This window comes from Cannabis sativa, chromosome 1 (genome assembly GCF_029168945.1).
Source record: "Cannabis sativa cultivar Pink pepper isolate KNU-18-1 chromosome 1, ASM2916894v1, whole genome shotgun sequence".
NCBI classification, from domain to species: domain Eukaryota; kingdom Viridiplantae; phylum Streptophyta; class Magnoliopsida; order Rosales; family Cannabaceae; genus Cannabis; species Cannabis sativa.
In genome coordinates, this window is record NC_083601.1 from 60,252,931 (window position 1) to 60,270,702 (window position 17,772).

A 17,772-nucleotide genomic window follows, 5' to 3' on the forward strand; every position below is an offset into this window, starting at 1 on the left:
TCTATTTTTCAAGATAAAATTCGAAATTCTAGCATTTAAGAAATGCAATTTCGAAAATTGATTAATAAAATAAAGAAAAAATATATTTTGAAAATTATTTAAATTTAGTTGAAAAAATAAATTTCAACTAAAAATAATTTTCTATTTAATTAAATGTCATGAAAAAGAAATATTTAAGTATGATGATAAAAATCAACTTAGATATTCAATTTTCAAATTAATTAAATGTATTAAATTCAAGAAATAAATAATTAAGTGTAGAGAAGGCTTAATTATTAGTCTCTAGTTTAATACTAGGAAAAATATACTTAAAATAAATTGTACCAAAATTAATTATATAAATAATTAATTTCACAATGTATAATATTTTCCTTTTAAATATTAGAAATAATAAGTAGTCTAGAAATAACTATCTAGAAAATATCTTATTTGACTAAGTATCTTTTCCACAAAATTTGAGAAAAAATATCTAATTTAAGTTGTACTAGAAAAAATCTAGAACTTAAATATTTTCAAATTTAAATTTAATTAAATATCAAAAATTAAGTTGTAACCACTTAATTTGAAAATATTCCATTTTAAGTTAATATTTGAAAAGATATTAACTTAAAAAATATCTAAAGAATCTTAATAACCAATGCCTAAAATTCCTCAACTTAATTTTGAAATTTAAAATTCAAAAGATATTCAGATTTAAGTTGGTTAGTTGTAGATAACTAAATATCAACTTAAATAAGAATATTTAATGAAAAATTTAAATTAAGTTCCAGAAAGAATCTAGATGGTTATAATTCTATATTTAATTAAATACAAGAAAATACATATAGTTTAGCTTAGAATAAGGAATTCTTTAAACTATAATTTTCTTAAATTAATTTCAAAATAAATGAAATTAATTATGTTGCTAATCAATTTTATTAGGTTAAACTAGTGTAATTAACCTAGTACAGTTGTTCAAATCAGGCAAATGGGTCTTTACAATTGGGGTGGGTCGTGTGAGGGGGTGCTGGGTTCAGTATGTCGTACCCACTTCTATGGCTCCCAACTCTCACACAAGGCCTAAAAGAGAAGAATTTAACCTTAATAAGAACAACTGTTATTAATTGAATAAGCCCAATAACTAAATGGGCCTAAATAAATTCTATCAAGAACTATGATAATTTATTTTAGCAACAACAACCTATATGTATCTATAATCAAATTAAACACATAGGCTCACACAGGCACACTTTGGATGGGTCCTATCATGTTGCTAGGTCATACACAGATGAAAGAAGATTGTAAATATACCTGTTACAAATTATTAACTTGACCAAGGGAGCCATCAGATCATTAGATCTGGCAAAAAGTAACCATGACTATTTGCAATCAAGTAATAATAGGTTTTGAAAACTTACACATAAGCTAAAACACGTACTCCTGCAACAAGGTTAGTTGGATAGTTGGAGGTAGGATTTATTTAATTTTAAATTAAATATGTAATTTTGAAAATAATTAATTAAATAATAAAAAAATTTCGAAAATTTAAAAAAAAAAATTTGAAAAAATTCGAAATTTTAAAAAAAAAAATAAATTTAAAATTAAACCTACAATTTTCTAAAAAATTAGGTTTCAACCAACCTAAATATCATTTCAAAAATTTGCTAAATACTTTTAAATTTTAAATGTTATTTTATAAATAAAAATTAAATAAAAAGTTAGAAAAGATAAATAAATATCTTTTTCAAATTTTAAATGTAATTTAAATAAATAAAATAACAAAATTTAAAAAAAAATAGCAAAATATCTTATATCATTTAAAAATTACATGATTATAAATATCTTATTTTTAAATTTAAAATAAGATAAGATATAATCAAATTTTAAAATAAGATAGATTTTTAAGCAAGAAGATAGATACTAATTCTATTAAAATTCAAATTACACTAATATCTTGAATTAAATTTAAAAAATATTAAATTAATTCAAAAAGATAATCAGAATTGAATTAGGAATAGTAATAGTATAAATACAAAACTATAAGAAAAATCGGAAGTTAATTCCATGAAAAACCATGAAAAATCGAAGAAAAACGAAAAAATTGTGAACTGTACGGACAGATTTGCGATCGCAGGAAAATTTCAGCACAACTCCGATTTTTTTCGAATCTTCAAAAATTCATAACTAATTCAAATAAAATCGAAATTGAGTTCTGTAAAAGGCTAACTTGCTTACTTTTTCCCATACTATCCAATAAAAATAATTCCAGAAACAAAATCGCAATTATTTTTCACGAAAATTTTCAAACATCAATCAATCATCAAATAACACTCAATACAACATGATACCATCCAAAGAACATACAAACAATCGTTTTAAAGTCCAAATTTCTTGCAAGTAAATCAATTACTATGGCTCTGATACCAGTTATTGGAAATTATTTTACCAGGATCTTAGATCTACTCACAAGTATGTTTATTAACATCCTAAATAAGAACTTTCTAAAACGATAAATTAAACACAGATAAAGTTTAAGAAACCTTACATTGGGTGCAGCGGAATATAATGACTCCTTCCGTTCAGATATATAGCCCTTGATTCCTTTCTGTAGCAGAGCATTATCAATATCTGAACCTGGATCTCTTTCTCTGAATCTTTGATGCTGAAACTCCTTTGCTGATGATCTTTCTTCACGATCTTCCTCACTATGATTGAGGTATTGCTTGATGTGTGTGGGCACTACTCTAATCACTAAGGATTTTGAAATATTGAAGAAGAAGAGAGGGAGTGGTCAGCCAGATAGGGAGAGAGAAGGCTCAGTTTTTCTGAATCAGAAGTGTAGAAAATTTAGTGTAATTTTCCTGAAGCCTTCACTATCTATTTATAGCATTCCACTAGGGTTAGGTTTGAATTATTTGGCATTAAAATAATGAAAATATCAGTTTAAATTTCCTACAAAAGTGGCAGGCCCTATACTAGTGGATTTGGGCCTCACTTTTTGCAATTTTGCAGTTTTACCTTTTCTGCACCTGATTTTCTCAAAAATGCCAATTTTCAAATTCAACCATTTAAATGCCAATTCTAACTATTTAATAACTATAAATAATTATTAAATAATATTGTCATTTATCATATTTATTAATTGAACCATACAAAGTATCATAATTAACAAATATGTCCCTATAAACTCTTTCTTTAGAATTTCGCCCTTACTTAGTGAAAAATTCACAAATAGACATAGTCTAATTTGAGAATTATAATTGATTAATCAAAACCAATTACATGAGTCTTACAAGCAATATTATCTCAATTAGTGGGGAGACCATGGGTCTATATAACCGAGCTTCCAATAAGTAGATCAAGAATTTAGCACTAAAATTCACTAACTTATTAATTCTTCGTTGAATCCACGCATAGAACTTAGAATTGCACTCTCAGTATATAGAATGCTCTATATGTTCCACCATATAGACACATCATTAGTTATCCATTGTTATAATCCTAATGTGATCAATTATCCTCTATATGAAGGATCTACACAGTAAAGGGATTAAATTACCGTAACACCCTACTATGTATTTTATCCTTAAAACACTTGATCCCGTATAAATGATATTTCAGCTTATGTTAAATGAGATCTCCACCATTTATTTTTCGTTTGGTCAAGCTCGAAGGAGATCATCCTTTGCTTACTATTCGCCAGATAGAAGCTATAGATTCCATGTTTATGCTAGCGCTCCCACTCAATTGCACTACCGTGTTCCCAAAATGTACGTATCACCCTGACCTAAAAGTAGGCTTAACTAACAAATCAAAGAACACGAATAGCCTTTCAAGATTGAGCCTAATCATAACAGGATTAAGATCATTTGATCTAGGATCAACTAGGCGATATTGACTTGAATAGATATTACGGTAAGTTTAATAAATCTAAGTCAAAGTTCAATATCGGTCCCTTCCGATGCATACTCCATGCATCCAACCTGAGCTTTACTTTAACCAATGCTCTGGAAAGAACATAGCACTTCTCCAAATGCAAGTAAACTCTGTTGTAGATTATCATATCAGTAAAACCCTGTGTCTGATAAATCTAGGAAACTTTATTCACATAGTCATGTTTACTTTCCAATGTGTTGACGGCACAATAAACAGGATCAAGTATGTGAAAAGGGTTTCAGATGAATTTATACATTAGGTACATATAATCATGAAATAAATCATGTGAACCATGCAACATTAAATGTTATTTCTGATCTATATAAATAAGTAAATCTGATTATATTGAAATGAGTTTTATTTAGGGCATAAAACCCAACATGCCATTAGAAAAGAAAATTCTTCAGCATCTTACTAAAGTAAGTTGCTTGCACTAGAGTAATAAATTACCAGGCATACCACAAGCCATAAGTTTAGATCATCTCAAACATATCATAGTAGGAATAGGAAGTTGTGTTAAGTCCATTGAATAGACTTACTAACTAAAATTTCCTTTCTTGTCCTTGTAATAGAAAACTTTTGGTTGTTCCGCATGAATGATTTTAACCATAGTTCTCTTGGCTTTTCTTCTTAGTTTCTTATTCTGACAATCCATTACTTGTTTAAACTAACAATGGATTTTCATCACAAGTGTCTTCCAAGTCATAACAGGGTGAGTTCCTTGAAACCCTCGCACTACGATAAAGTACCGTGATTTTTGTCTAAGAATCCAAATGGTATTGTCCTCTTCAGTTGTGTCAACACAGCGGAGGCAGTGGGATCATCTTATGCAAAATAAGATGACAGAACACTTTGGAATCAAGAAAATTATCTCCTTTACTTTGCTACTTTGTTTTCAGACTTAGTCATTTTCTTGGAAAAGTACTATTTGTTGAAACAACCACTTTCTTATCTAATGACTATGGGATTGTCCACCCCTAATCACTTAGAATAGCTAACAAACATGCAAACCTTGGTTAACAGTTCTAGCTTTTCTTAAGATTACAATTAGGTCATCCATGAATCTAGTAATGGTTTATACTAAGTACACAACCATTCCATCATTTTGAAATTTTCCTTTCATTAGGGTATTTCGTTAGAAGGATTTAGGCAACGACTAGTATCTAATCATCAATATGCAAATTGAATTTCTGGGGAAGTAAGTTTGGATATAATTCAAAAAATCAACTTAATGAACTTTGAACTGCATATGTACCAAATATTTCTCCACCCCTATCAGTTCGCAAGATCTTTAACCACTTACCTTAATGGTTTTTCACCATTGCTATTAATTAATGAAAATTTTCAAACATTTCAAATTTCTATGCTTAAGGTAAAATCTAGACTGATCTTCTTAAGAATATAACGAAAACTCATATCCAACCCTGAATGTACATCCATTTGCGAATGAGATGATTATACTTTTAGTGGATATAGGCATATTGACTCTTTGCAGAGAATGATCTTGTCAAAACTACTATGAACAAGATACAAATGCCATAGATATATATAAAATATGTGGTTGTGGTCTTTTGATGACTTAGGTTTAGTTACATTAAAGATTTCTTAGAATAGTGTAAGTGGATCCTGGTCACAGAATACTAAACTCATATTCCATACTAACATACAGTTTGAATCCATTGATAGAAAATGGTATTAATAACTTGTGAAAGTTGAACTTTACTGTATTATGGAAATAGAAATATAAAATTTCTATTTGGAATCTAAAATTCAAAGTCAAAGACTTAAATTTATACCAAATATACATGAGTATTCTTCTTTCTTGGACCACCACTACTAATCTAAATCTAAGTCTGATTTGTCTAAAGTAAGCATATACAAGTAGGAGATTCTAAGATTGAGAATTTATATCATTTCGGGATAGAATGTCGGGAATATAATCATATGCGTTATTCAATTTCTTAAGAGAAAATAGAATGACTTTATATGATTAATAAAGCATTCATCCAATGATATATTATTTAAGGTAATTCGAAATGAATAAGCTAAGAGGAATAAAGGATAATTTCAAATTTAAAATAAGAATCCAACGATGCTCCGATTAGCGAGAGTCAAAGTTATTCTTACTTTTATAAAATTCTTGTTTCATATTGTAAATACTTGTCTAAGGTGTCATCTATTGATGAACAGCTAGATGTTGCATTTACAATATTTATCTATCGAGATCTAACACTATTATTGTAAAGCCCGCTTAGCTTAATTTGGAAATTAGCAGCTAATTTTGATTAATTATGAAAATTATTTATAGCTATTTAAATAATTTATTACTGTTATTTATGGAATTCAGAAATACATGGTTATGTTATTCAGTAGTTTTCATAGTTTGCATTTTCGGTGACAGTGGGATGCTTTTGTATAAAGCCAGGGTTTGCGTTCCGAGTAGTGTGGAACTTAGAAACGAGATCTTTGAGGAGGCTCATTCTACCCCGTATTCTCTACATCCCGGCACCACTAAGATGTACCAAGATTTGAAACCGTACTTCTGGTGGAGCGGTATGAAGAAGAATTTGGTAGAATTCGTATCGAGATGCCTCACTTGTCAGCAGATTAAGGCTGAACATCAGAGACCAGCAGGGTTGTTGCAGCCTCTAACCCTACCAGAATGGAAATGGGAAGATATCACGATGGATTTTGTGGTCGGGTTACCTAGGACCACGGGTTTATTTGATTCCATCTGGGTAGTGGTGGATCGATTTACGAAATCTGCTCATTTTCTGCCGGTTAGAACAACATTTACAGTGGATCAGTTGGCAGACTTGTATGTTAGAGAGATCGTAAGACTTCACGGGGTACCGAAGTCTATAGTTTCCAACAGGGATCCGAAGTTCACCTCCAAATTTTGGCAAAGTTTGCAACGGGCAATGGGTACAAAGCTGAAATTTAGTACAGCATTCCATCCTCGGACAGATGGTCAGTCTGAAAGGACAATTCAGATATTGAAGGACATGTTGCGAGCCTGTGTTATGGATTTTGAAGGCTCATGGAATAAGTATCTACCGTTGATAGAATTTTCTTACAACAACAGTTATCAGAGTACGATAGGGATGACTCCCTATGAACTGTTATACGGTAGGAAATGTAGATCTCCTATCCACTGGGATGAGACAGGGGAGAGAAAATACTTAGGTCCAGAGTCAGTGCAGCGGACCAATGAGGCGATAGAGAAAATAAAAGCTAGAATGCTTGCCTCACGGAAGCGGACGAAGAGTTACGCAGATCCGAAACGCAGAGATGTTGAGTTCCAAGTAGGGGACCATGTGTTTTTACGGGTATCTCCGATGAAAGGGATTAAACGTTTCGGAAAAAGAGGCAAGTTATGCCCTAGATTTACAGGACCTTTCGAGATTCTCGAGAAGATAGGTCAAGTGGCATATCTGTTAGCATTGCCTCCAGCCTTATCAGCAGTTCACAACGTATTCCATGTCTCGATGTTGAGAAAATACGTTTCAGATCCCTCTCATATACTCAGTTATGAGAGTCTTGAGCTACAGCCAGACATGACTTGTGAGGAACAGCCAGTGCAGATCCTGGATAAAAAGGATAAAGTCCTTCGGAATAAGACCATAGCGTTGGTCAAAGTTCTCTGGAGAAACAGCAAGGTGGAGGAAGCCACCTGGGAGCTAGAGTTAGATATGAGAGCTCATTATCCAGAGTTGTTCAGGTTAAATTTCGGCGACGAAATCCTTTTAAGGGGGGGATAGTTGTAAAGCCCGCTTAGCTTAATTTGGAAATTAGCAGCTAATTTTGATTAATTATGAAAATTATTTATAGCTATTTAAATAATTTATTACTGTTATTTATGGAATTCAGAAATACATGGTTATGTTATTCAGTAGTTTTCATATTTTGCATTTTCGGTGCCCAGTATTTTGGAACTCGGCGTTTGGCTCAGTAGAAATCACAACTTAGTATGTTTGTAGTTTGGGACGAGTTATTAGACATTGGGAATGTCGGGAATGGCCGGGAATTTAGAATTTCCCAAAAAATACCCATTTAGTGATTATTATGTGGTTTTAGTGTGGAGGGGCAAAATGGTCTTTTTGCCCCATTAGTATTTTGTCTTCTAGTGTATTTATTATTGAAAAATAAATGTTTATTTGATTATTTGTTGGCTGAAATAAGTTGATAAGTGGCTTTTATTTTCATTTCTTCATTTTACAAAAAATATCACAAGTTAGAAAATAGAAAACTCTCTCAAGTTCTCTCTCTATTTCGGCTGGGTGCATGGGATTCAAAGGCTGGGTTTTTCTTCAATTTTCAAGCTAGATTCATCATAACTTTGGGAACTCTTGATTGTGGTATGTATCTTCTAATTTTTCTTTCTTTGTTTTCTTGAGAAAAATGGTGAAAAGTTGAGTAAATGCATGCTTCTTGAGGTGTTGTTGCTGCTGTGTTTGTGAGTTAAATTCAGAGGTTTATTTTTGTTTTAAAATGTTGATTCATTCATGTTAGGGCTGTTGATTTCTTGAGTTTATTAAGTTATGAAATTTTAGCTCAAAACTATGATTTTTGAAAGAAATTGTGTAATCTGTTGCTGGGTTGTTGCTTGATGTTTTAGTTGTTTTCAGAAGCTGTAATATGCTTGTTTTAGTAGATTTAATCAGGTTTGAATGCATGTTTGAGGGATTTGCTCAAGTTTGAGTTTAGAACTCAAAGCTTGAGCTTTAATGGCAAATTTCGTATCTGTGATTTCTGGGTTATTTTTATGCTTTGATAATGTTCTTTGGGGTATTTAGAACAGGTCTGGAAGGTTTGGTATGAATTGGGTTTGATTTGAGTGAGTTAGGAATTTTTGAAAAATTCCTGCGAGGAACCGGAATTCCGGTTGTGCAACCGGAATTCCGGATGAGGGTCCAAGATTCCCAGAACCGGAATTCCGGTTGCAGAACCGGTCTACCGGTTGGGGAATTTTCAGAACCCGTGTTTTTCCTCGTTTTTATGTTTTAGGGGGTATTGCCATGCTTTTTATCGATAGGGAAACTTTTAGTCCCAAGTTTTAGTCCCCGGGAAGTGATTTAGCGTGTCACTTATAGCGTTGTGATTTTTATGGTTTAGGAGCACATGTCCGCCGCTCGGCTTCGGTTCCAATCAAGTTGACCGCACACCCGAAATCGGAATCCGTAAGATTAGTATAACGGTATGCATATGTAGATTACATGTTTAGCGTGCATGTAGGAAGCCCGCTAGATTACATTAGTTATGTATTTAGGCTTCGAACCATCCAACCCCGTCACGTCGGTACGTGGCGGAGTATGACCAGCAGCCGGAGTATGACCGGATTCGACCGATTAGGCCGACATTTGGTTGGTGGTTCGGTTGCCATTGACCTATCCCGTCGGTACAGTGGAGTATGACCAAGGCGGAGTATGACCGGTTCGACCGATCGGAGGATACTTGTCAATAGTACCGTCCCCGTGAACGTTCAAAACTCGGTACCATGTTGGACATGGCAAGAGTGGCTCGGCACCATGTTGGACACGGCAGCAGCGGGACTCGCATCGTGTTGGACACGGCGAGCTTAGGGTTATGATCAGGGGTATGGGCGTCTGATCATAACCGGGATTATGTATGAGTATTATTATGCTTTTCTTACTGAGTCTGTCGACTCACAGTTTTACGTTTATGTGTAGGTAAAGGCAAAGCTAAGGCTGATGGACTGTGAGCGAGCTTGTGAAGATTGTACATGTCGGGGCGGTTAGGCCTGGAGCGTACGATCATCGGGACAGCAAGGCTGATTTTTTGTAACTGGTCGTTAGACGACATTTATTTTATGTATCAGTTAAACAGTTAAATCTTTTTCTAAATGATTTTATAATCGGGATCCCGAGTCTTTTGTAATATTATTTTATAAGTTTAATTAAAAAGCAAAATTTTAATTAATCACGTTTTTCCATAAACCTCATTGATTAGCAACGAGCTGCACAGCATGTTTAAAAATCACGTAATACGCCTATGTTAGTTAGGGTGTTACAATTTGGTATCGTAGCCGCTGTGTTGTCTTCCGAAGATCGTCACGACATGTACAATCATCATCAGCAGTTAGCTCGTTTCACGGTTAAGTAAGCCTTTATTGCTTTAGTAGTTTATTTTATTCAGTTATGAAAAAGAAAAGCCTGTTAGGAAGCATGTTAGTAGCCTGATAGTAGAATAGGCGCATGTTTCGTTTTTAAATTTCCAAATTAAGCGGCATTAGTAAGCTCTCCTTGAATACGACCTGATATGCCAACTCTTGGTTTCGCTGGCGGTTCTAATCAGATGGACACCAGGCGGACTACCAGGAGTGAGGGCAACTCCGTAGGGTCGAACCAAGGACAGGGAGCACAGTTTCCCCCACCTGTTCGGGGCCGAGGTAGAGGTCCCCGAGGCAGGGCTCGTGGTCGGGGTGATGAGAACCCACCACAGGCTGCCCAGGCTCCCCCAGCCGATCAGGGAGCCCAGAATTGGGAGTTGCGGTTTGCGGAAATGCAAGCCCGGATAGAAGAGCAAGACCTCGAGATTCAGAGGTTGAGACAGCAGGGTGCTCCTGCAGCCCAAAGGCTCCGTAGTTCCAAAGGGCACTCGCCCCCGCCGCCCCTGTGCCGAGATAGTGCTGGCGGCCCATAGATTGGAACCTTCGTACGAACGGTTCCAGAGGCAAGCGCCTCCGGTTTTCCTTGGAGGTCCGGACGTAATGAAAGCCGAGCAGTGGCTAACGGTGATTACCAAGATCCTGAACTTTATGGGGGTCACCGGTAACGACAGAGTGGTGTGTGCCACTTTCTAGTTCCAGGAGGACGCTCTGGTCTGGTGGGACATGGTGTCTCAGATCCATGACGTCACCACCATGACCTGGGAAAGGTTCTAGGAACTCTTCAACGCAAAATACTACAACGAGGCGGTCAGAAGCGCCAAGAGGAAAGAGTTCGCTCACCTGACCCAGCGTGAGAATATGAGCGTCACCGAGTATACGACTCAGTTTGATCGGTTGGCGAGGTTAGCCTCGGGAATTGTGCCGACCGACTTCAGCAAGAAGGAGAAGTATCTGGACGGGTTGAATGCCAGGATCAGGGATGATTTGATGATCACCACAGACGACAGCACCACCTATGCTCAGATGGTGGAGAAGGCACTACGAGCTGAGGGCGCAGTTGGGTGTATGTCGGAGTCAGCCAGTACTCCGGTGAGTGGCGGGGCTCCTACCCCTCCTGCATCAGGCTTTAGCCGGGGGAGTAGCGGTTCGGCCATTGACCAGAGGAAGAGAGTACCCACTGCTTCCGGTGGCTCGAGTCAGAACAAGAGGTTCCGGGGGAACCAGAACAGAGGGAGTCGTCCTGGTGGTACTGAGACCCGATTCTCCTATCCCGAGTGCCCTAGCTGCAAGAGGCACCATCGGGGAGAGTGCAAAGGTTAGGGATGCTTTCACTGTGGCATGCCCGGACACTTCAAGAGGGACTGTCCCCATCTCCGATCAGAGGCACCGAGAGCTCCAGCGATACCCACTCCAGCCAGGGTATTCGCTATCACTCAGGCTGATGCAGATGCCAGCCCATCAGTTGTCACAGGTCAGCTTTCTATTAACAACTCGCTATATTCAGTGCTGTTTTATTCTGGGGCTACACATTCTTATGTGGCGGCCAGAGTCTTTAGTAAATTGGGTAGACCGTATGATATATATGAATCAGGGTTTGGAACCCTATTACCTGGCGGAGAATTGGTTATCTCCAATAAGTGGATTAGGTCTATGCCAATCAGGATAGATGGTAGAGAGTTAAGTGCTGATCTGATAGAGATGAGTCTAGTCGAATTCGATATTATTTTAGGAATGGATTTCCTATCTAAATATTCGGCGAGCATTGATTCTAAAAGGAAGATGGTGATCTTCCAACCGGAAAGCGAGGAACCATTTGTGTTTGTTGGTTCAGTTCAGGGATCTCGGATCCCGGTGATCTCAGCTATGTCAGCTAGAGAATTGTTGCACGGCGGTTGCTTAGGGTTTCTGGCCGTGGTGGTGGACACCACTCGGCCAAATACCATTCGGCCAGAGGACATCAGGGTGGTTCGAGAATTTTTAGATGTTTTTCCCGAAGAACATCCAGGGTTACCACCTCAGCGGGAGATTGACTTCGTGATAGATTTGGCACCAGGGGTGGAACCGGTTTCCAAAGCCCCGTATAGAATGGCTCCAGCTGAACTTAAGGAATTAAAGATTCAGCTCCAAGGATTGCTTGACATAGGGTTCATTCGGCCCAGTGTGTCACCCTGGGGAGCCCCGGTTTTATTCGTCAAGAAGAAGGATGGATCTATGAGGATGTGCATCGACTACAGGGAATTGAACAAGCTGACGGTGAAGAATAAATATCCCTTACCTAGGATCGATGACTTGTTCGATCAGCTTCAGGGGAAGACGGTCTTTTCTAAGATTGATCTCCGTTCGAGTTATCATTAGTTGAGAATCCGAGAGGAGGACATTCCGAAGACGGCTTTCTGCACTAGGTACGGACATTACGAATTTCTGGTTATGTCATTCGGACTAACCAATGCTCCTACAGCATTCATGGACCTGATGAATAGAGTATTCAAGGATTTCCTCGATATCTGTGTGATTGTGTTTATCGACGACATCCTCGTGTACTCTCAATCAGAAGAGGAGCATGAGTTACATCTTCAGATGGTACTGCAACGACTTCGAGAACATAAGCTTTATGCTAAGTTCAAGAAATGTGAGTTCTGGCTATCTCAGGTGTCCTTCCTAGGGCACATTGTGAGCAAAGATGGGATCAAGGTGGATCCCGGGAAGATCGAATCCGTCAGGGATTGGCCGAGACCGAAGACAGTGACAGAGATCAGAAGCTTTTTGGGTTTAGCTGGGTACTACCGTAGGTTCGTCGAAAGGTTCTCTAAAATTTCAATGCCCCTAACCGAGCTTACAAAGAAGAATCAGCGATTTATTTGGTCAAACAAGTGCGAAGCTAGCTTTCAGGAGCTAAAACAGAGGTTGATTACTGCTCCAGTACTAGCTTTGCCTTCGGACAAGGAGAAGTTCGTAGTATATTGCGACGCATCCAAACAGGGTTTGGGGTGTGTATTGATGCAAGCCGATCGGGTCATCGCTTATGCCTCCCGTCAGTTAAAGGATTATGAACAGCGATACCCGACTCATGATCTAGAGTTGGCCGCAGTGGTTTTTGCATTGAAGATTTGGCGGCATTACCTTTTCGGGGAGAAGTGTGAGATCTATACCGACCATAAAAGTCTCAAGTATTTCTTTACTCAGAAGGATTTGAATATGAGACAAAGGCGTTGGTTGGAATTAGTGAAGGATTACGATTGTGAGATCCTCTATCACCCCGGAAAAGCCAATGTAGTGGCCGATGCCCTGAGCAGAAAGGGTCCCGGGCAAGTAGCTAGTATGGTTCAGATCTCGCCTCAGCTAGCAGAGGATATGGTTAGATCCAGCATTGAGTTTGTGGTAGGTCAGCTTCACAACTTAACGCTGCAATCTGATCTATTGGAAAGAATAAAAGTCGCTCAGATGACAGATCCGGAGTTAGTAAAGATCCGAGATGAGGTGTTGGCTGGTCAAGCCAAGGACTTTTCAGTGTCAGACAGTGGGATGCTTTTGTATAAAGCCAAGGTTTGCGTTCCGAATAGTGTGGAACTTAGAAACGAGATCTTTGAGGAGGCTCATTCTACCCCGTATTCTCTACATCCCGGCACCACTAAGATGTACCAAGATTTGAAACCGTACTTCTGGTGGAGCGGTATGAAGAAGAATTTGGTAGAATTCGTATCGAGATGCCTCACTTGTCAGCAGATTAAGGCTGAACATCAGAGACCAGCAGGGTTGTTGCAGCCTCTAACCCTACCAGAATGGAAATGGGAAGATATCACGATGGATTTTGTGGTCGGGTTACCTAGGACCACGGGTTTATTTGATTCCATCTGGGTAGTGGTGGATCGATTTACGAAATCTGCTCATTTTCTGCCGGTTAGAACAACATTTACAGTGGATCAGTTGGCAGACTTGTATGTTAGAGAGATCGTAAGACTTCACGGGGTACCGAAGTCTATAGTTTCGGACAGGGATCTGAAGTTCACCTCCAAATTTTGGCAAAGTTTGCAACGGGCAATGGGTACAAAGCTGAAATTTAGTACAGCATTCCATCCTCAGACAGATGGTCAGTCTGAAAGGACAATTCAGATATTGGAGGACATGTTGCGAGCCTGTGTTATGGATTTTGAAGGCTCATGGAATAAGTATCTACCGTTGATAGAATTTTCTTACAACAACAGTTATCAGAGTACGATAGGGATGGCTCCCTATGAACTGTTATACGGTAGGAAATGTAGATCTCCTATCCACTGGGATGAGACAGGGGAGAGAAAATACTTAGGTCCAGAGTCAGTGCAGCGGACCAATGAGGCAATAGAGAAAATAAAAGCTAGAATGCTTGCCTCACAGAGCAGACAGAAGAGTTACGCAGATCCGAAACGCAGAGATGTTGAGTTCCAAGTAGGGGACCATGTGTTTTTACGGGTATCTCCGATGAAAGGGATTAAACGTTTCGGAAAAAGAGGCAAGTTATGCCCTAGATTTACAGGACCTTTCGAGATTCTCGAGAAGATAGGTCAAGTGGCATATCGGTTAGCATTGCCTCCAGCCTTATCAGCAGTTCACAACGTATTCCATGTCTCGATGTTGAGAAAATACGTTTCAGATCCCTCCCATATACTCAGTTATGAGAGTCTTGAGCTACAGCCAGACATGACTTGTGAGGAACAGCCAGTGCAGATCCTGGATAAAAAGGATAAAGTCCTTCGGAATAAGACCATAGCGTTGGTCAAAGTTCTCTGGAGAAACAACAAGGTGGAGGAAGCCACCTGGGAGCTAGAGTTAGATATGAGAGCTCAATATCCAGAGTTGTTCAGGTTAGATTTCGGGGACGAAATCCTTTTAAGGGGGGGATAGTTGTAAAGCCCGCTTAGCTTAATTTGGAAATTAGCAGCTAATTTTGATTAATTATGAAAATTATTTATAGCTATTTAAATAATTTATTACTGTTATTTATGGAATTCAGAAATGCATGGTTATGTTATTCAGTAGTTTTCATATTTTGCATTTTCGGTGCCCGGTATTTTGGAACTCGGCGTTTGGCTCAGTAGAAATCACAACTTAGTATGTTTGTAGTTTGGGACGAGTTATTAGACATTGGGAATGTCGGGAATGGCCGGGAATTTAGAATTTCCCAAAAAATACCCCTTTAGTGATTATTATGTGGTTTTAGTGTGGAGTGGCAAAATGGTTTTTTTGCCCCATTAGTATTTTGTCTTCTAGTGTATTTATTATTGAAAAATAAATGTTTATTTGATTATTTGTTGGCTGAAATAAGTTGATAAGTGGCTTTTATTTTCATTTCTTCATTTTACTAAAAATATCACAAGTTAGAAAATAGAAAACTCTCTCAAGTTCTCTCTCTATTTCGGCTGGGTGCATGGGATTCAAAGGCTGGGTTTTTCTTCAATTTTCAAGCTAGATTCATCATAACTTTGGGAACTCTTGATTGTGGTATGTATCTTCTAATTTTTCTTTCTTTGTTTTCTTGAGAAAAATGGTGAAAAGTTGAGTAAATGCATTCTTCTTGAGGTGTTGTTGCTGCTGTGTTTGTGAGTTAAATTCAGAGGTTTATTTTTGTTTTAAAATGTTGATTCATGCATGTTAGGGCTGTTGATTTCTTGAGTTTATTAAGTTATGAAATTTTAGCTCAAAACTATGATTTTTGAAAGAAATTGTGTAATCTGTTGCTGGGTTGTTGCTTGATGTTTTAGTTGTTTTCAGAAGCTGTAATATGCTTGTTTTAGTAGATTTAATCAGGTTTGAATGCATGTTTGAGGGATTTGCTCAAGTTTGAGTTTAGAACTCAAAGCTTGAGCTTTAATGGCAAATTTCGTATCTGTGATTTCTGGGTTATTTTTATGCTTTGATAATGTTCTTTGGGGTATTTAGAACAGGTCTGGAAGGTTTGGTATGAATTGGGTTTGATTTGAGTGAGTTAGGAATTTTTGAAAAATTCCTGCGAGGAACCGGAATTCCGGTTGTGCAACCGGAATTCCGGATGAGGGTCCAGTAATTCCCAGAACCGGAATTCCGGTTGCAGAACCGGTCTACCGGTTGGGGAATTTTCAGAACCCGTGTTTTTCCTCGTTTTTATGTTTTAGGGGGTATTGCCATGCTTTTTATCGATAGGGAAACTTTTAGTTCCTAGTTTAAGTCCCCGGGAAGTGATTTAGCGTGTCACTCATAGTGTTGTGATTTTTATGGTTTAGGAGCCTGTAATCCACCGCTCAGCTAAAGTTCCAGTCAGGTTGACCGGCACACCTGAATTCAGAATCCAGGTAAGATTAGTATAACAGTATGCATATGTAGAATACATGTTTAGCGTGCATGTAGGAAGCCTGTTAGATTACATTAGTTATGTATGTTGGCTTCGAACCATCCAACCCTGTCACGTCGGTACAGGCTGGAGTATGACCGACGCCGGAGTATGACCGGTTCGACCGATCAGGCTGACATTTGGTTGGTGGTTCCGTACTATTGACCTATCCCGTCGGTACAGGCTGGAGTATGACCAGCAGCCGGAGTATGACCGGTTCGACCGATCAGGAGGATACTTGTCAATAGTACCGTCCCTGTGAACGTTCAAAACTCAGTACCATGTTGGACATGGCAGTAGTGGCTCAGTACCGTGTTGGACACGGCAGTAGCGGGACTCAGTATCGTGTTGGACACGGCAGTTAGGGTTATGATCAGGGGTATGGGCGTCTGATCATAACCGGGATTATGTATGAGTATTATTATGCTTTTCTTACTGAGTCTGTCCACTCACAGTTTTACGTTTATGTGTAGGTAAAGGCAAAGCTAAGGCTGATGGACTGTGAGCGAGCTTGTGAAGATTGTACATGTCGGGGCGGTTAGGCCTGGAGCGTACGATCATCGGGACAGCAAGGCTGATTTTTTGTAACTGGTCGTTAGACGACATTTATTTTATGTATCAGTTAAACAGTTAAATCTTTTTGTAAATGATTTTATAATCGCGATCCCGAGTCTTTTGTAATATTATTTTATAAGTTTAATTAAAAAGCAAAATTTTAATTAATCACGTTTTTCCATAAACCTCGTTGATTAGCAACGAGCTGCACAACATGTTTAAAAATCACGTAATACGCCTATGTTAGTTAGGGTGTTACAATTATGTTTGTCTAATGGATGACAATCTATTAGGGATTTGTCCCATTAAAACAAGAAGCTAAGTTAGACCAACAATGAAGATTCAAAATTTAAACTACATTAATAACAGAAAATAACATGGTTCAATATAAATTCATACACAATGCAAAAATTATTAAACATATAGCAAGTAGGAATGACAAGCGAAAATACTAAAACATACAATCCTAAATAATTTCGAAGGTCTTCAACAAACTGATATTAGTGTCCCGTTTAGGCGAGAGTCAAAGATACCATCCATTGAATAGATTTGTCAGCTCATCTAAAATGATAAATATTCTAGCAACCTTTTATTCGATCAAGATCAGAATCCAGCGTTGTCCCGTTTAGGCGAGAGTCAAGGCGATTCGATCTTATGAGCTTCCACCATTGTTTCATACTTTTGTAAGCCCTATTAAAGTCTCCACCATTAGGGTGATCCATACTAAAATAAACACTTACAAATAGTACTTATCTTTCGAGATTCTACGGCGTTAAATTGCTAATAAATGTTCCTCCATTAGGGAGGATTACTAACTAAAACAAGAACTATG